General features: G+C 34.0%; 1 protein-coding gene and 1 long non-coding RNA gene across 2 annotated transcripts in view; one reads left to right on the top strand and one right to left on the bottom strand.

Annotated features, from left to right (window-relative positions):
* Positions 1-709: 709 nt before the first annotated feature.
* Positions 710-1,164, bottom strand: LOC119767891. Its single transcript, XR_005277771.1, has 2 exons — positions 1,010-1,164; positions 710-943 (listed from the first exon to the last, which is right to left on the bottom strand). It is a non-coding gene; the product is annotated as an uncharacterized LOC119767891 (long non-coding RNA).
* A 9,760-nt stretch (positions 1,165-10,924) lies between these two features.
* Positions 10,925-21,187, top strand: part of LOC6034233 (ecdysone receptor) — a 443,529-nt gene continuing 433,266 nt past the window's right edge. Inside the window, exon 1 of the mRNA XM_038253383.1 lies at positions 10,925-11,842. The gene's annotated coding sequence lies outside the window, so the exon portion shown is untranslated. The remainder of the gene's footprint in view (positions 11,843-21,187) is intronic.

The following is a 21,187-nucleotide window of genomic DNA, read 5'->3' as shown; positions in this document are numbered from 1 at the left end:
ACGACGAAATAGCCTACTTTTCTGTACCAAAAATAACAGAATCGAATAGCAACACTTTTCAAAATAAATGCTAAAAAGTTCTACTTTTCAGCACTCAAATGGGTGCTGAAAAGTTGAACTTTTCAGCACTTGTTTCGAAAAGTAACACTTTTCAACATTTTTTTTATTTAAACGATTTATTGACAAAATACATGAAAATTTGACATTAAATTTTAGCTCAGTGTGTGTTTTTTGGAATTGCAAAAAATGTTGTATGGAACTCGTTGCAAAACTTGATTTTTTCAGCACTCTTCACAACTCGGTGAACCTCGTTGGATAAATGTACGACTCGTGCTGAAAAAATCCTCTTTTTGCAACTTGTTGCATACACTACTATTATAATTGTTTTTTTTAAACAGTAATTGATGCATATAACTGGAGCGTCAAATATGACTTAAAATTACATCTGTTTTGGATATTACATGACCCAAACCATGAATCGATATGGTCGTGTGAAATTACACTTTACGTAATTTTGGTGGGAACCATTCCTATAAGAATTATCTGTTTCTTATTAGAAAGAGAAAACGCCACTTTAATACTGGAATAAATCATTTTATTTGCACTTAATCAACATTTTTTTTCATACGCGACACTTGACATGGTTTTCTCTCGGTTTTCGGTTCCGGATTCGATGAACTAACCTCCCAGATGGCTTGGGAAACCGAAACAGCAACCGGAGTAAAGTAATTTGGCCCGTGCAGCTTCTGGTCCTCGGTATTTAATCGGTCCTGAAGCTTCTCCTCCTTGGCATGGCTCCTTGGAATCTTCGAGCTTGAGCAGGCCATGGCCGCTTAAAACGTCTACAGCGGCACGCAATCGTTCACTTCCACTACTCTTGGCCAAATCCTGTAGGGTACCACAGTTCAAGGTGCTTCAAAAAGTGGTCGTGGCACATAATAACCTGGAACATTTCAAAACCAAAAAGTACATCTGTTAGATTTCTAAGTATTTCACATATAATACCTACCTATTCAATATAGTTAATTGGTCTTCTCAAACGAAAACTGAAGGAATTTCCGGCCAAATCAAATAAAATTAGGACACATTTTGAAGCGATCAACAATTCTGATTTTCGCACCGCAACCACAACAATCAACATGGCGGCCGCCGCGTTGCACGTTCAAGCAAGAGGCATCAAGAGCACGTAAAATTGAGTCAAATTACACTGAATATTACATCGAAAAACACGCTCCAACTATGTGCTTCATATTAGATGTAAATTTAAGTCATTATTGATTTATTGTTAGGTGTTATGAGATGTGTTGGTCAGGTTCTCGATTTTTTTTTATATTGGAGCAAAACACACATAATTTTACATCAAGAACAGATTTACATAATAGTAGTTTATGCAACAAGTTGCAAAAAGAGATTTTTTTCAGCACGAGTCGTACATTTATCCAACGAGGTTCACCGAGTTGGATAAATACGACGAGTGCTGAAAAAATCAAGTTTTGCAACGAGTTCCATACAACATTTTTTGCAATTCCGAAAAACACCCATTGAGTGAAATTTTAAGTCAAATTTTTATGTATTTTGTCAATAAATCGTTTAAATCAAAAAAATGTTGAAAAGTGTTACTTTTCGAAACAAGTGCGGAAAAGTTCAACTTTTCAGCACCCATTTGAGTGCTGAAAAGTAGAACTTTTCAGCATTTATTTTGAAAAGTGTTGCTATTCGATTCTGTTATTTTTGGTACAGAAAAGTAGGCTATTTCGTCGTTCGAGAATGACAGGAAAAGTAAGTAGTTTCACGACGGAATTGCAAAAATAATATTTACGTTAGATTGGCAATTCCGTTAAATGTAATATTCATAATTTTTTAGAGTGTATATGCTATAAGTTGCAAAAAGAAGATTTTTTCAGCACGAGTTGTATATTTATCCAACGAGGTTTACCGAGTTGGATAATCACGATGAGTGCTGAAAAAATCATGTTTTGCAACGAGTTGTTTGCACATTTTTTTGCAATTCCGAAAAAACCCTTCTTGAATTGATTTGTATGTCAAACATTCATGTGTTTAATAAATTTACCGCTCAAAACAAAAAATATTGAAAAATGTTACTTTTTGAGACTAGTGTTGAAAAGTTTAACTTTTCAGCACCCATGTTAGTGCTGAAAAGTAGAAATTTTCAGCTGTGTAAAAAGGTATTAATTTTCCATTCTGTTGTTTTTCATAGTGAAAAGAGGGCCATTTTGTTTCTCCAGAAGAACAGGAATAGTTGACAATTTCACAGAGGAATTGCAAAAAATATATTTTTGTATAAATTTAAATACACGGCCAATGTTGAGTGGGCACTAATGCTATGCTATGCTAACTTCAAATACATGGTCACTGTTTTAAATTTTATTTTGAAATGAAAAATTAGATTTGGAAATGAGAAAAAAAAGTTTTAGGAATTTTGATAAAGTTAGAATAAATTTAGGTTTTTAAAGAAAATTTCAAATAAATTTGTTGAAGCTAACTTTGATGATTGGAAGCTGACAAACAAGAAAAAACGAGAAAAAATACGTTTTTTGGTTATCATCTTTCTAATGTCGATGTTACAGTAGATATCAATCAGATTTGTAGTATTTAAAATTGAAATATTCGAAAAAATTCTGATATCTTTGATATTTTTTTTAATTTCAAGACTTATACTTGAATAGGGGTTTTTTTAGCATCAAAATCTCTTTTCTAAAAAAATGATTTTGTTATCGGAAATCACATCATTTTTGAAAGAAAGTGAACGATTCCGTGTCAACAACCGTTTACAATTTATGTATTTTAGTAGTTTTTCATCAATAGAGAAAATTTTCTAAAAGAAATGCCTTGTTTTCGTTTTTTAATTGACGATTTCTATTGATGGAAATTTTTTTAGTGTTTAAATTCGCAAAGAATTTTGTTTCTAGTAACTTTTTTGTTCAAGCTAAATGCAAATTGATAGTTTTCAAGTCATTTATTTTTTAAACATAAGGCCGTTGAGAAATTTTTTAAAATGATTATCAACGTAGGAAACTGGAATCTATGACATTTCCCCGAAACCCACATTCCCGAAGAGACATTTCCCCGAATGCCACATCTCCGAAAAGACACTTTCCCGAAATGTCATTTACCCGAAAATCATTTCCCCGAACAATCCATTTCCCCAAACGGCCACATCCCCGAGTGGCGACTTCCCCTAAAAACCATTTTCCCGAATGGCCACTTCCCCTAATTTTCCACATCCCTGAAAATCATTTTCCCGAATGACCATATTCCCGAACGGCCATTTCCCCGAACGCCACTTCCCCGAATCCGGTCAGGCGGGTATGGCCGTTCTGGGCAACGGCCATACCCGCCTGACCGGGTTCGGGGAAGTAGCGATCAATAAAGTATCATGTCCACAATTGAACGTTCAAAAAATTCCGAGCTTCACTTGAATTTTGGATATTCAAATTGATGTAAGTGCGACAACTGGCCAAAGGGATTTCAGGTCAGAACGTGTTTGCACACGTTCAGGCCCGACTACCGCAAAAAATTGTAATTGTTACTCGAGACCTTGGCAACCAAAATCAGCTGTCGAGCTTAAGTATAGCCCCTAAACTACTTTAAATTGATTTAGTAATATTGAATCTAAAATGGCGGTTATGAAATATTCAAACAATGCATTTTGTAATTTAATAATCAACTATTTAGATAAGATTAAAAGGGTTGATTGCAGAACTCGAATCGGACGTAAAAAAAATAAAAAAAAATCCAACCAAACAGAATCCTGCGCATCGAGTCGTCGCATAAAGCTATCGTTGCTGTTCTATCCTTACCACGTAGATACCGTTTTGGAAAATTGTCCTTTCTGAAAATGGCCGCTACAAAAAAAAAATCTTTTTTATGGAACGTGGATGATCTCAATACACGGAGAAAAAAGAGTTCCTAAAATCGTGAACAAGCGTTCATGAAAATGGGAACCACGAACAAAGTGTTCAAATTTCATGGTACGTTTTTCAAAATCGTACCATGGGATTTGAACACTTTGTTCGAGGTTCCCATTTTCATGAACGCTTGTTCACGATTTTGGGAACTCTTTTTTCTCCGTGTACCCAGCACTCTTGAAGTGTCCGCGTGGTTGCACGTGTTTATTAATGGCCTTCTACGGTTATTTGTTTTTTTTAGTCTTTCAAAACACATAATTTAATATTAACGCCATACCTTTATAAAAAAATCGCTAAATAAAAATTTAGTTTATAACTAGGTTATCATTCGGGAAATTTGATTTTTTGGTGAAGTAACCATTCGGGTAAATGTAAATTCGGGAAAATGACAGTTCGGTAAAATGGCCATTCAGGTAAATAACATTCGGGGATATGGAATTTTCGGGAAAATGATTTTCGGGGATGTGGAATTTTCGGGAAAATGATTTTCGGGGATATGGGATTCGGGAAAGTGGGATTCGGGGATAAGGGATAAAACCAGGAAACTGCATTTCAAGTCATTTTCAGTTGATTGCATGGCTTATTTAATTAAAAATTTAAAGTTTTGTAAAGTTATTTTTAATTTATTTTATCTCTTGATTATTGATGAAAAGTAACTTTCTCATTTGTAAAATTAGTTCATTTGAAATTTTGTATTCATCTTTTAAGAAAAAAAAAAAAGAAAATGGTTATCGGCAAACTTACACAGCAGTTACCCCAACCCGACCGAGAAATTTAATAAGTAGCATATTTATCAAAAAATTGAATTGCGTGCTCTAAATTTTTGTTAAAGATTGGTACACTCTAAAAAAAACGCTGAAAAAATAGAAAAAAACACGACATTTTTAAATGCATCTGAGTCCACTAGTTTTGACAGTTGAGTAAAAAAAACTGTAGTATTTTTTAACTATTTTTTTTTTATAAATTTTACATTTTTAGCTGCAATTTACTGAAAACCATGTATCTTTTCGAATGCTGATAAATGATAGGGGTCGTACAGCTAACCGTCACGAGGTATAAAAAATGTACCTCGAATTCGTGATCAGGAACAGAAACAGAAAATCAAAGAAGGGTCTGATTTCGTGTGAGTTGACGGAGACTTATGGCCTATCTACAATCACTTAACTTAGAAAATTTCACTTAGCTTAGGAGTTTGAATCAATGGAAATGAATATGATCTTCTACAATGAAAAGGAATAAAATTAGAAACTTGACGTATGGTTTGGAAAATTTCAAAATCTACGGTAAGTTGACGTTTCCATATCAAAGGTAAACAAACAACTGCATAGCAACGTATATCAGCCCAGCAAATTTTCTAAGTTGATTGTGGATGACGGCCGTAAGTTGTGTACATTTTCTAAGTTTTACTTTACTTAACTATTCTAAGCTAAGTGATTGTAGATAGGCCATTATCCATATTTTATTTGTCATTAAAATTACTAACATGATCTTTTCTATAAGTCTGAAAATAACAAGAAAAAAACCTAAATAAAGCAATCTACTCTAATTAATCGCAGTAATTGACCACGTTTACCTTGATCATGGACCCCCAAAAACGCCCCCCTTAAAAGTGAACGTTCCGACGACCGACTCCCAACTAGGAAAAAGCGCGTCATTTCTTCCAAACCGAAAGTTCCCCCTAAAAAACAGAGTGGTAAAACCACCGCCACAAATGCCATTTCGGTAGTGACCTATGGTCACTGGCGCGTGTCACCACCTACATCTCTCCTTAATTTAGTACTACTTTAGTTAGTTAGTGCACGCTGCCGTGCTGTGTCGGGGAGAAATTCACGGTCAAAGTGATGAAATCTAGCGTTTATATTCGTCGTCTCCACGGGGGCCAGACCTTGCCACCGGGGACGCAGGACATACAGTTTTAATGGTTTTAACTACATACGTAAAAGTTGCAAGTTTAGTCATTCTAAGTCACCCCTCTCTCTCTCTCGCTCCCAAGCTGAAATGAGCAAAAACAAACAATTTAAGCACTTGTTGGGTCGCAACTGTACTTTTGCCGTTAACCTATCACTATATCTGACTGCGCGGGCGTGTGTCATTGCTTTGGGCTTTGGAATGTGCGGCGCGGTCCCACAAATGATCATTAAGGCAAGGGTCTAGGCAAGGTAATCGTCTAATTAGGTAAACCTTGTCCGCACTTTGGACCAAAAAGTTGGCATTGGCCACTTTGGATGATTCAACCAAATTTGCAGCGCGGATCCAGAAGCTTAGATTAACCTAAATTGCGCAACTCTTATGCGCGAAGAACTAGAGATCCCCTTGGACGATCACCATGACAGGAAACAACACGGTCCAGACAATCTTCTAATTGAAATTGACACTCATGAGGGCACTTCATCAGCAGTTATCGCGCATAATCCGGCCAGACTCGAGAACCGTGGTGAATTCTGCGTGTAACAGCAACATTTCTTTATTCGAGGGAAACAGAAGGCAGATTTGGATCAGCGTGTGCGGAGACACGATCGTGTACCCTGGTGCAGATATCAGAATTTACGAGAACGTTCAATTTACATGCAAATTTGAGCTTTTCAGCTGAAGAGTTCAATTACATAATAGTGTTGGGCTCAAACGGGATGATTCAGAGCAGTTGGATGAAACTAATATATATGTTGGAATTGTGGCTGGTTAACATAAGTGAAGCATTTATTCTAAGTATCTGAACTTAACTGAAAATTCTAAGCAAAATAAAACAATATGAAAATCTCTCAGATTTCGGTCATTTGATTTTTTTGTATTTTTTAATCCGACTGAAACTTTTTTGGTGCCTTCGGTATGCCCAAAGAAGCCATTTTGCATCATTAGTTTGTCCATATAATTTTCCATACAAATTTCGCAGCTGTCCATACAAAAATGATGTATGAAAATTCAAAAATCTGTATCTTTTGAAGGAATTTTTTGATCGATTTGGTGTCTTCGGCAAAGTTGTAGGTATGGATACGGACTACACTGGAAAAAAATGATACACGGTAAAAAAAATTTAGTGATTTTTTATTTAACTTTTTATCACTAAAACTTGATTTGCAAAAAAACACTATTTTTAATTTTTTTTCATTTTTTGATATGTTTTAGAGGACATCAAATGCCAACTTTTTAGAAATTTCCAGGTTGTGCAAAAAATCATTGATCGAGTTATGAATTTTCTAATCAATACTTGTTTTTTCAAAAAATCGAAATATTGGTCGTAATTTTTTTTCAACTTCATTTTTCGATGTAAAATCAAATTTGCAATCAAAAAGTATATTAGTAAAATTTTGATAAAGTGCACCGTTTTCAAGTTAAATCCATAATTAGGTGACTTTTTTGAAAATAGTCACAGTTTTTCATTTTTTTAAGTTAGTGCACATGATTGCACACTTTTGAAAAAAAAATATTTTTGAAAAGCTGAGAAAATTCTCTATATTTTGCTTCTTTGGGCTTTGTTGATATGACATTTAGTTGCTGAGATATTGCAATGCAAAGGTTTAAAAACAGGAAAATTGATGTTTTCTAAGTCTCACCCAAACAGCCCACCATTTTTTAATGTCGATATCTCAGCAACTATGAAACATTTGTGAAATTTTCCGATCTTTTCGAAAACATTATTTTCAAAATTTTCAAATCAAGACTAACATTCCAAAAGGGCCAAACATTCAATATTACGCCCTTTTAAAATATGTTTTTTAAAGAAAAAGTTCACAATTGTTTTCGCGCCCAAAAATTGATTTTTCTCGTCTTTTGCCACCAGTTTAATTAAGATTGATGCAGGGAATCATTAGAAATAAGCGATTTTGTTCTTCAATCCGGCAGAAAGGCATACGATCTTTGGCAAATAACCTCATTTTGGCGCCACCTACATTTGAAACACAGCCACGCTGCAAAACCTCAATCGTAGAAATGGGAATTTTCATAGAATTTGACAAGCATAAAAAGGTCTTTGAGATTAAAAATAACATTTATAAATATATTTTGTCGATTGTTTTTTTGGTTTTCTTTAAAAATAATTTAAAAATGGGTTTTCTTGAATTAATTCCTGAAAACATTCGCATTTTTCGAAGCATGAGCAGTTCTTTCATATTTTTGTTTTTGTTTGCAAATATAAGTTGAAAGTTCATGTGAATATTTCCATTATTTCAAAACAAGTAGATCTTGAATGTATTAGATAATAATTGAAGAATTTTCTCGAGTTTTTAGATTGATCCTATCTTAAGTTGTTGTTTATTTTTCTTAATGTTTTTTTTGTGATTTTAGTAAATTAACTAAATATGAATTCTTATCAGCTTTTAGAATAAAAATATGTGTGAAGTATTTCAAGCACACTATTTTCAAAACTTTCTTGAGTTTTTTAATAATCTTTTTGACAGTTTTAGTTTTCTTATTTTATGTTAAAAATAATGGTTAGCCAAGATTGATGCCTGTGACTGATAAACATTTCTGAAAATTTGGCATTTTCTGCATACATATTGAAACAGTAGGAACAACTTAAAAAAACACAAATATTTTACGTGAGACTTTGCATACCATCAAATCTAGATTAAATTTTAAAAACAACCAATGAGTCATGGGTTTCTTATGCAAATAGGACTTTTTGAAAATTTTATCTAGAAATATGAAGAGATATTTAGAAGTGAGCATACGAAATGCTTAAAGGGGTTACATACATGTAGAAAATCACAAAATTTCATATTACGGAAAATTTATTGAGTTAGAGACGATTTTAAACTCAACATTTTGCCGTGCGCAAAGCGCGCTATCAAACTTTCTGAGCGTTTTTCTCGAAACACCGAGTTGATTTACGGGTGCTACGATATCTCGAGATGGGATGGACCAAATTGGCTTAAATTTGGGGTGAAGACTCTAAAGACGTATCCAATGCCAAAGCCCGATTTTAAAATTTTGCTTTTTTAAAAAAATACAAAAATCAAAAACTGACGATTTTTTTATATGAAAAACACAAACATATTTTTGTCTTTTTTTAAATAAGTTTTTTTTTGAAAATCGGCCTTCGTCATGCACACAGGACCGGTTCAACGAGTCTTCACCAAAATTTTGAGCCAATTTGGTCAAGGCAGTGTGAAGATATCGTGGCACCCGTTTTTTTAAATACTAATTTCCAATAGTTAAATCTTGTCAATGATACAACCAAATGTCTTAAATTTTGTTTTGATGATAGATGAAAATGTATATTTTTAATCAGACTTTTTTGTAACCCCTTAAGTATTTGTATATTGTTGCGAGTGTACACAAAATTTAATATTGTGAAAATTTTGACCTTTCAACAGACATGAATGCCATCATTGTGACATTTGTGATTTGATATCAATTAGTAAACAATAAAAATAAATAACAACTCTTTTAAGACATTGTTGACTGTACGGCTAGTGATGAGCTACTGTAACAGCGTCTTAAGGCTTTTTTTTTCAAAGCATTTTTCAAGTTAAATTTAAATTTTAAATATTACAAATTATGTAGAATTGTCTGCACTTTGAAATTTTTAAATCCAGCCCAACATAAGAAATGTAAAAAAATGGTTTTATTTCTTTCAAAAAGTTATTCCTGGTTACAAAATTTCGAAATCGTTTCTATTGAAAAGAGCAGACAACTTCGCAATATTCTCAAATTTCGACATTAAAAATAGAACCAATAGTATCCGAGAAACTCATTTTTCACAAAATTTTAGTTACAATAGGCTGTATCAAAAAGGTTTAGTTTTTCTTTGTTTTTTTTTACAGTCACTATTTTAAATTTTCATTATCATTTAAATTGTTAAAAAGTTGGTAGCGGCATTTCTCACATCAAATATGAAAATGAATGAAAAACACAGCCAAATTTTCCAATAGCAAAAATGACTAATGCATAGCAAAATAATCGTTAAATAAATTATATGTATTTTGGGAATTCATCTTTAGGTATAATGAGTCGAATTAAAAAAAAAACATGGTTCTGTATTTTTCCAATTTGATGATTTTTTTTTTAAATTTTACAATAAAACATTAACTATTATTGTTAGGAAAAAGACACTAAACTTGGTTTAATCACTTTTAAAAAGTTTTGTAAACCTTTATTGTGATTGTGAGAATTGAAAATAGTTATTTGGTAATGTTAAAGGCAAACAATCACATATATTTTAATTTGAGGAAGCTGTCATCGAATCTGAATCTTAGAATAAGAAAAAAAAAACACTTAAAGTATATTAAGTTTAATGATAATAATAATTACTTGGATAACCGAGTCCAGTTTGAAATAGTGAAAAGGGATTTCAATCAAATCATTTGATACAACCTTTATGAAGAATTTGAAAGTTTAGTTCAATTAAATTTGCTGATTTTATTAAATACTAAGACAGAGATATTTGTTGATTCTCATTGATATAGGTTCAAAGTTTATTTTTAAGAATCTATATAGTTCATTTTGCATGAAAATGAAAATAAAAATTTGCATTGACTTCTCACTATTTTTGTGCGTAAATTGTTCAATTGTCAAATAAATTACAAATTCAGCTTTTAAAAATCATTTTTATTTTGTAACTACATTTATGTTAATGAGTTTTTATATTATTATTTGAGATTTTTGACTCATTTTGCTATACAACCCCACATTCCCATTCAGCGTTACTCACTATCTTGAAATCTATTTCTTAACCACTAACTTTCTTTCATAATTAGCCAACACACAAACCCCACCGCAGACACACTCCATTCTCAAACCGTTACAAAACGTTTCTCGTCCCATTCACAACAATCGCCCGTACGTCGCTTCTCGCTTCGCCTCATTCAACCCAAACTTGACAATCAACAAACCTCGCTTAAGACCGCGTTGGACAAAACGAGACAGCACGACCCGTATTTCGACAGTCTTTCCCAGAAGTCCAATTGGAATCACTGTACGAATGAATGAAAGCCCAAATACGCTAGACCTTAAATCTGTCAATCTGTCCAACTTCATGCACAGTCCTAGTGCTGGGTTCTGGTTCTGTAGCCTCTGTTTGTCAATGGTAATGATGCCCAGAATTGCGTTGTTGTGTGCGTAACTTATTGTACGGTTTTGTAGATATTCGCGAGACGACGACCAGACTAGAACGCAGTGTGTTCCGAACGCAGTGAATTTTTGTGGTGGAAAAAAAGGCCCGGGGAACCAGGTTCCGGAACCTATCGCGCGACCCATTTACAATCTCCCAGTGAAGTGTAGTGATTGGGGGGAAGTTACAACAGTATACAAGCAATCGTCTGGGGGTCGATACCTTCGATAAGCAATCAGTTAAGGGGAAGTGCAGTGCAGAGATTGGTCTGCCCTTAAAACCGGAAGAAGATGGCCCTTTTTGGCCGCGCAAATCTCGGCGCGATCAATTCCGGAAGAATTGGGCCAATTTTGTGTCCACGTCTGTGTTTGTGAGCTGATCTTTGATTTGGTTCAGCAGTGCTTCCGCGGTTATGCTAATGTTTGTGCGAATGGTGTCAATCCTAGTTCTGGAATAGATTTAAATCCGGTCCTCTTAATCCAAAAGTGTCCACCACGAAGAATCTCAGTTCGAATCCAGTTCTTCTCGTATAATAGCTTAATAGTCTAGTATGTATCTCATTAAGAAGATTTAAATCCCAGCAAAAGAAGCTTCAGCGAAAAAAAAAGTTGTGTGAAACAAGTGTAAAAAAAGTCGACTCCGGTTGGCTGCACCGGTGACGGCCGTGTCCAATAGTCCTGGCGTGGCCCAAGAAGAACTCTCGGTGCAACCCAGAGTAGCCCAACACCTTCCAACCGCATATTAATTCAGTGTGTTAACCAGTGTTATACCAATTAGTTGGTACGCATGAGTACCCATACCACACACCGGGACCGTACCGGGAACCGTACCCAGAACCTGCAGCTTAGCTTCCGATTTGCTGAAGGTGAGTCCGATTTGTTTATATTTTCCGGGCTTCTTCCAGCACTGCCGAAAGGTTCTTGTTTTATTCCGTTTGTGTGTTATTTTTTGTGTTTCATTGGCCCTCCCATAAACATTGTATCGATGTGTGCGTGTAGTAAAATGGAAGAGATACGTCGTCTTCGTGAGGGGATCTGCTGGAAATAAGACGGGTGTTGGATGGAATGGTGGAGGAGCGGTCTTCTGGGATTTGATTCTGGGGAAGTGATGCCAGCGGTGGAAGAAGGTGGTGGGACAGGTTTTATTGCGGATTGTAAGGTTTAGAATGCGGGTTGACTTTCCAGCATTTTCAATTATGTCCTTAGTTCGTTGTCGTTTGCATTCGAAAAAAAACGGAAAACAATTTGATTAGCACATCAATAACAAGGCTGATATTAATTTGGATTTGCGTCACTGCACTCAAGGAACTTTTGCAGCCTTCAGTACTTAACAGCTAAACAAATTTCCTTCTACCAAAATAACCAACAGTGTTAGAAGATACGTGGTATTTTTTTTTATGAATCGTTAACATTGATTTTGTGAGTATTTTTTTTATTCTGTCCTGATTTTTTAAGAATGTCAATCAAAATGTGAATCATTATTCGGGACAGATTTTTTTTGCAGAAAAAAATAAATTTCGCGGCGTGCCAATTGCAAACCACTGTTATTTCACGTGATTTCACGGTACTCTAAAATCTACTTAAAATTAATGCAAAAATGTTTCATTTTACAGGATAATTACTTAAAAAGTAAGTAGTCGTCTAAGATACAAAGCACAAAACAGAACATATTTTTTAAACATTGTGAAATTTTGCATATTATTCATCTGCTGAATTAACGATTCAACTATTCTTATTTTACTGTGATTTAAGAAAAAAATCGGCAAAAATTTTCAAAAAATTCTTCAAGGCGAAACACATTTAGAGCGTCTAGTTTCCTTCCCGGGAATTTCCGTAAAAAAATATATCCTTTTTTTTATTTTCGTAAATTGTCCGGAAACTCTCCAAATTAAAGCGGAATCAATACTTTTTTTGCAGCAATGTTTTTAAATAAACTGCAAGAAAAGATTTAGTAGAAGAACACGCTATTAATTTCTTACTAACCATCCTTTCTGAAAAGTTCGTCTCATGTTTTAATTTAGATAATCTCAAAGTATGATCCTCTGAAAATTGGGAGTAGAGCTTTCTTTTTGTAGAAGGCAATAGAAATTACGGTATTCTGGAATGGACATAAATTATCAGATCATTTGTGAGTTAAAATAATAACAACACTGACCTACAAAAATTAACAGAAATAACTGCGCAGGGTCAACTCGAGGGGAAGCATGAAGTTTGGGATCACCAGGAACACGTGCTCTTTAAATTTTTTAGGGCCGTTCCTCGCTCTTGAATACAAGCAAAAATTGCATGCAATATGTGGGAGTAGCGAACAGCTCAAATTCTCTATACAAATTTTAGAGAAAAACCATTCCGCTCTGCCTAAATATTTTTGATAAATTCAAAGAGCACGTGATTCTGGGAACCCCAAACTTCATGATTTTCCTCAAGTTGAGCTTGCGCAGCAATCGGTATTAGTACCAAAGACAAATAAAAAAAAATTCTGTGGCACTGTACATAAAAAATTCACTTGTATTCAATATTGTTTTAAACGAGTTCAAACATGCTTAAAATATTTATCAACGCAGGAAATGTCTGTTCAATTATTTGCCTATCGTTTTTAATTATTATATTGAAGTGTAAACAAAACTAGCCTGACTTTTTAGATGAATTTGATGATGAGGAGTGGGGGAGGAGAATGGAGAAATATTTGCAATGAGATTTGTTCTAGCTGGATCAGAAAGAACTGAAGAGTTTCTCGAAGGTTTAAAAGAATTTGACAATTTTAATACTTAAAACCCAACCACGCCAAGGTACTGGAGTCGTTCAAAAATATTTATAATAAATTTTAAACTTCAAATGGTACTGGAAAGGAGATTCCTTACATTTTCTAGAACATCTTGGGTTTAAAGATTTTACTTGTTTCTTGTGATTTTGCCAATGCACTGTTAAAAAAATTTTAAACCGATATCTCCAACTATTTTTGCCAAAATAATTATGCAGTAATTTAAGTTATATCCAGTTTTAGCTTGGACACACTTTGCTGTAACTTAAAAACTAATGTTTTATGTTTATATCAACAAATGCGAGAACACTAAACAAATCGCAAATAAAAAATACAAAAAGAATGAGGAAAACATAAAACAAGGGAAGCATATTTTTTTGCTAAAACAAAAGTTGCTAAACATAAACTTCTAAAATCGTGAAAAATAAAAGAAAAAAAATAACCAGCAGTTGGTTAAACAATGTTTTACATCGATTTTTTGGATTTATTATTCTATTTTGGTTTACTACTACAAACAATATCAATTCAAAAACATCGATATTCATTTATTATTAAATGAAATTTTCAGTGAACCATATTTTTTCCATTTTCTTCAGTAGAACAGAATAATTTTTAAATCATTTTGGTACCACTGTGTGATTTTGACATTTCGGGCGTGCACCATTCGCAACGCCATCTATGCTTAAAAATCTGGATAAGTTTGCTGGGATTCCAATCCAGTTAGCATAAAAGAGCTTTAAAATTTAATAGTTTAAATAAAGATAATTTGAAAATTATTCTGTTCTACTGAAGAAAATGGAAGAAATATGGTTCACTGAAAATTTCATTAAGTAAAAATTATCGAAGTTTTTGAATTAAAATTGTCTGTAGTAGTAAAAAGCCTACACACACAAAAATATTTCTGAATGTTACATTTATGATGTAATACAGATATCCCTCATATTCGGAACAGTTTATAGATCGGCCAATGTTCAACAAATCATATAAAATCGATAATTGAACATAATGATTTGCTTTTACCTTCATTTGAAAGCTTTTCTTGCGATCTTTCGATTGATGTATAGACCGGCTGTATTTTATTACGTTTTATATCAAATTTTCAAAGAAAAACATTGACCCTTGAAATCCACAAATTCGGAACACTTTTTTCTTACGATGTAAAAAACTTTTTTTTCTCTCCAGGAGTACATATTTTTCACAAAATAATGACTTTGCACTCTGAAACCAATAAAACTCATGCTTAGTTATGTTTTATGAATGGTCTACTAACTATTTTTGTGAAAATATCAGTTGAATTCAGGTGTTCCACAATTGTGGGAGACACAATAACATCCCACAATCATGGAATAGGCAATTTGGAGGCAGTGTTTTTGTGCTTTAGATCAAATAGTCTGGAAATGCAGTTTTTGTTTAAAAAGTATTACTTTTACTGGTGAAATAGCAAGAGAGTGTTCAAATAAAGGCCCTAAAAATAGCTGGGTCGGCAGGAAAGTTGCAATTTGCATTCTATTGACAAATTACGACAAAAGTGTTCCGAATTTGTGGGTGTTCCGAATATGTGGGATGGCTGTACTGTTGCACGTCAATAAACATTTAAATATAAATGCAATTTGATGTAAATTTGCAACAAATTATTCGTAAAACATGATTTTACGTGTGATTCAATCGTTTACGTCGAATCTTAAATTTACATCAACTGAATTTACATGTGATTCATCTCTTCCGTGTCAAGTAAATTCATTTTTTTCCAGTCCCAGTTGTTTTGCAATTATTAGTTTTAAAAATATCTATGCATGCGATTTTTTTTCGGAGGAAAACATAAACTTTGAACAATATTTGCAACAGGTTAATTTTATTGCATATCGAAAAAAAAAACATAAAAAATACAAATATAGTTTTCATAAAACAAAAGCCACTCGAACTTAGAGGTGGGCAAAAAAAGAGCAAGCCGCTCATAGAGCCGGTTCATTGAAAAGAGCGAACGAACCATGAACCGTGGTTCTTTTTAAAACTTGAGCATTGATAATGCAGTTTCAAATATTTCAATGCCAATAAAAATTAATACCAACATCGTCCCGACATTTTCAGATCTGAATTGTCATATATTCCATTGGGGTGTCTATAGCAACTTTCTCATCAATATAATATCAATGCTATTGAAAGACTCTCAAAATTCCAAAAGTAAATGATTTCCTAAACAAAATGATACAACTTTTCATTGCACAACTGATCGTACATTAAAGTAGACTTTGTCGATCCAATCAAAATGTAGAAAAGAGTTAACAGAATATTTTCTCTAAAAAAAATATTGTCATTAGTCATTAGTTTTGGCAGAAATAAACGCAATTTTAAAATGAATAGCAATTCCTCTCAAAATTTTAGATTTAAGTTTGAACAATTCTGGAGTTTTTTTTTTCCCTGGGCTTTGTCATAATGAGTGTCATAGGTTTGATGCTTGTTTGGCAAAGAGTATGATTTGATTCGATGTGGAATTAAAATCGAAGTGTTCAGTATATTGCTGAAGCTTCCATTTTTACACATGGACACCACTTCATGCTGCGAGAACCCACTTTGGCGTAGTCTCAGGGCTTAATCGATGGCCGGTAAGCTGTCATCGAGACAAGGAGGTTCTCTGATAGTGGAAATATCACATTTGTACAATGAACCGCTACATATGTGATTTTTCCCTATCTTAATGTGGGTGTCAGGTTAGGATGCGGGTTTAAAAAAAATAGTGATTGTAGAATTTAGGATTTTAACTACAAATATCAACTTTTTATACTTTGCCTTTAGTTATTTAGGGACAAAATTAGTAACAGTGAATTTAGTAATTCTATCAGAATCGATGATTTTCATTCAAGTAGCATAAAAACCATTCTGATTTGTCAAAATTTCCATAGAGTCTCGACCAATCAATAGTGAAATGATATCGGACTAAATTCGTTGATCTGTTGAACTAACGGTTGTCGCATTATGATTGTATCGACCATTGTTGCGAATCGAGGATCTACTGGAATTCTGACGAACAAATGGTCGTCTCTTTTTCAATTCACGACTTGTAAAATATCAACTGTTATTTTTTTTTGTTTTGTTTTTTTTTTTTTTTTTTTTTAAGAAGCCAGACAGGTTTTAAAAGAAACGTTTTTTTGGTTAATAATTAAAATGTCGGGGATTTGAGATAAGAATAGCTTTCGGATAGGTTGCTTTAAATCATGTATTCAATTCAAGTTAGGTAGTTATCCGCAAATGACCGATTCTTAGCGAAGCTACACCAAAATGTCACATTTTTCAATTTTCAATATCATTTTTAATATGAAAAAAATCATTTTTATTATGATGCAATAATTGCAATGTGCTTTAAATGCGTTTTCTTACCTTAAAAGCCAAGAACATTGACCAAAAGTGGTTTGCAAGCCATTGTACGGGAGAGGAGTTTTTTCATAAATTTGCTCCTTTCGTTGTCCCGTCACGAAAAGAAATGGCTGGCAAAAACTCAAATTTCATCCAATTCTTTCAGTTCAAGGAGCAAAAGATTCGTTTTTTAATTTGTGATAATGTGTAGAAGAGTAAAAGATTTTAAAAATCAAACAGGCAAAACTGTAGTGATTTTTGTAGTGTGCCTTTTAAAAGTCCAGTTTTACGATGTTGTCCCGTCACGCTACATTTTTATTTCAGGGGAAGCACAGGTACTATATGGTTCATTCTGCATGATATTTCTTTATAGGAAAATCAATTATCTTTCCAAATATGTAATAACATTGGGGGGTTTCTTCTTTTATTTTGCCACTACAGCCAAAACGCTGAAAAAAACCTGGATTTTTTTTGAAAAGGAGCCGAAGAATCGGTCAAATGAATATTTGGACTTATATGCATAATTGAACATTTTGGACTTATGAATAACACACAACTGTGCATTTATTCTAGAGTCAGATCCATACAGCGTCAGTGTTTATTTGGTCGAAGTGTACTAATTCATTGGCAGATCTGGTTCTAGTTGTAATGTACGACAAGACTACTGACGGACGTGACAGGACGAGGGCCCAGTTTAGAGGTTTCGACATCAACGATGTGCGGCTGGATCACCCTCCCAAAAAAAAAAAAAAAAAAAAACAATTCTGGAGTTTTTTTTTTTGAAAAGGTCCAATAAACCAAATTTTCAGTTTTTGCTTTTTGGGTGTTTTTGAAACCGCCTTGAGTCAGGGGTATTTAAAAACACCCAAAAAGCAAAATCTGAAAATTTGGTTTATTGGTCCTTTTTTAAAAAAAAAAACTCCAGAATTATTCAAAAGTTTAGGTTCGAGTAGAAATCTTGACAAAGAGACGGCCTAGGGTTTTCAAGGACATCTTCTCGTTTTTAGCTTATTTTTCAAATAATATTTCCAGTGTAAAATAGCTCAAAAATCACACCATTCTTAAAAATAACATATTCATCCACATTTTGGAAAAAAAAGCGAAAGAGCCGTTCAAAAGAACGCCTCTTTTTAAGGGGTAACATACATGTAGAAAATCACAAAATTTAATAAAACAGAAAATTCACTAAATTTACTAAAAAGATGATTTTCAATCACTCCTGAAAGTTTCACGAAGAAATTTCATGACTGAACTGAGTAAGAGACGATTTAAGTTCACAATTTTGCCATGCGCAAAGCGAACTGTCAAACTTTGTGAACGTTTTTCTCTAAACACCGAGTTGATTTACGGGTGCCACGATATCTCGAGATGGGATGGACCAAATTGGCTGAAATGTGGAGAGAAGACTCCCAAGACATATCTCGTGTGCATGACGAAGCCCGATTTTGAAATTTTGCTTTTTAAAAAAATACAAAAATCAAAAACTTACGTTTTTTTATATGAAAAAACATAAAAATATTTTCATCTTTTTTTTTTAATTAAGTTCTTGAAAATCGGCCTTCGTCATGCACACAGGATCGATTTAAGGAGTTTTCACCAAAATTTTGAGCTGATTTGGTCAAAGCAGTGTTGAGATATCGTGGCACCCTTTTTCCGAATAAACTTAAAATAGCTATATCTCGGCAATAGTACATCCAAATGTCTTCATATTTAAAATGTACACTTTAATGCCCTGTATAAAAGATTTGAAAAAAATTAAATGTGTGCTCATATCAACCTCTGACATTTTTGACGATTTACATGTATGTAACCCCTTAATGAGCGAACGAAAATGAGCGGCTCCTTAAAAAGAGCGGCTTTGCGGTTGTAAGTCTTAAACTAAAATTTGTTAAAATGACATTAAACAAATGTTCTTACGTTCTTTACATTCTTTAAAATGACGACAACTTGAGGAAAAAACAAGTGAAGTATGCAATAAATAAAAAAACTCCAATTAACTGATGTAGCCAGCCTGATGGATGAATATCATTTGAATAGTTCTTTCGGATCAAGTATATCTAAATCAGTCAATATAATCTGTTTGTAGTTGAGGTTCTATCTGAAACTCCTTGGAATTGCAGGTGTTCATTTATTTTTTATATGTCATAAATAAGTAATTTTTTTTTCTCGTCAAATTATATGAGTTTTTGGTACGACACAGTTGGAGAAATGAAATCAGTTTAATGATTTCTGCAATTTTTATGAAAATAAACATAACTAACAGCCAAATGACAACCACACTCCCTGCTGCGTAGTATCAGAGGCAGACACACTTTCGATTGCGTAAACACATGCATCTAAGCAGCATGAGATGCCAGTCAAACTCTCCGTGTTCCATGCGCTCAAGTGGGGGGGGATGTAAAAAGGCAAAAGGTTGACGGTCGGCAATATTTTTGGAGAAGAGATCATTGCCACCGCCTCTTCCAAAAATAAAAGCATTTCGCCTGGTTCACCGCATATCGAGTATCGCTGACGGCCTTTTTTTATTCCTCTTCTGCTGCTGCTCTTTATTTTGCGAATTAGGTCATCGAAGGAATAACAAACGGCCCGAAAGTAGGTAGGTAAGCTTGGTTGCGTGTACGGGTATTTTTTTTTATTTTGGTTTAGTTTGTTCAAGGAATTTGGGGACTGAGGAAAGGTTGCTAACCTCCTCGGTGGGGAGGGTCGGCGAAGGAAGCAAAAAAGAGGAATGTTTTGAAAACAAATTAGAGTTGGAATAGTTTTCGTGAAGGAATTGAACATGTTTTTAACAGTGTTGCGCATTTTTTAAACGTTTGTTTTATTTGTTCACTTTTGGTGCTATTCCAATAAAGATTTGTGTTTAATTTATCTGTCTTGAATTTTTGTCTGATTTAAATTCAGGTTTTAAGGAATTTAATAATTTTCAGATAAAAAATAATTTTACAACTTATTTTTTTCGTGTTGAAACTAAGTCGCAACACACAATTTTTATCATGCTTTTGGAATAACATGTTTTCCTTTCAAATTTACTACTCATCAGCATGAGTGACAGAGACAAATTTCGGGTCGATGACGTTAGTCGCTATCTTCCCAAAGGCAATGAACTTGAAATATTTTCCTCCATTTTTTTGTTTCCCCACATTTTGCTAATTCTATTGCAGCAGCACCCTGCGCAAAAATAAACAAACACACTCCGGCGGCGATTTCGCGCGTTGCATCACACCAATACTGGTCTATTTTCGGCTGAGTTTCGCGCTAACTTCGGGAGCTGCACATTTTTGCAGTCGCACGCGCACCAAAAAAAAAACACTCGCGTGAAATCTGGAAGAATTCTTATCGTGACATTACCGCGCCCGGTGTGTGGCATGTTGGAACGGCGCGGTGTGCAGGCACTACTACTAGTGCCGTTATACAAGCACACCTTTACTGAAGTGCGGTGGTGTTTGATTTTTCTTTTTCAGGAAAAGAGATGAGAAAAATTTGTGTAAACAAGTTATAAAGAGATTTTATTTACAATTTTTTTTTTAAAATTAAAAAACCAAAACCCATAAAAATAAATTAAATTTTGACACAGACAAAAAAAGGGTTTCGTCATTCACTCTAAATAAACCATGCTTTGAACAGTGTCTTTGAGAGGAGCGTCTTCCAAAGGTCGTGTTACGACATCGAGTAAATGTTTGCTGTCCAGTTGGAACTTTTTTTCTATCTTTGAGATGGAATTCGTTTTGTTTTTTTTGGAGAAATTATTAAAAGTTTTAACATTCACCCTAAGGAAAAATATATCTCAAAATCTGCAACAGTGGATTTGCTGCAGAAAATGTCACATTTTATAACATTTTTTTGCAGCAAGCCCGTAGATCATTTTTGCCCGCTTGTAAACATTTCAGCGATCTACCGTTCTCACCAACACATATAATGCTGGCCCGTCCCCGAGCAACACTCCAAAGAGAAGAATATGTTGGTGCTCTTTCTCTTGCATTTCATCAAGCGTCCATGGCGTGGTGGTAGCGTGTCAGACCAATAATCAAGAAGTTGGTGGTTCAATTCTCGTTCTGTTAAGGGTTTTTTTTTTGTAAAATACAACAAAAAAGCCGTCGGT

Source organism: Culex quinquefasciatus, chromosome 2 (genome assembly GCF_015732765.1).
Source record: "Culex quinquefasciatus strain JHB chromosome 2, VPISU_Cqui_1.0_pri_paternal, whole genome shotgun sequence".
Taxonomy (NCBI): Eukaryota; Metazoa; Arthropoda; class Insecta; order Diptera; family Culicidae; genus Culex; species Culex quinquefasciatus.
This window is presented reverse-complemented; position numbering and strand designations above follow the sequence as displayed.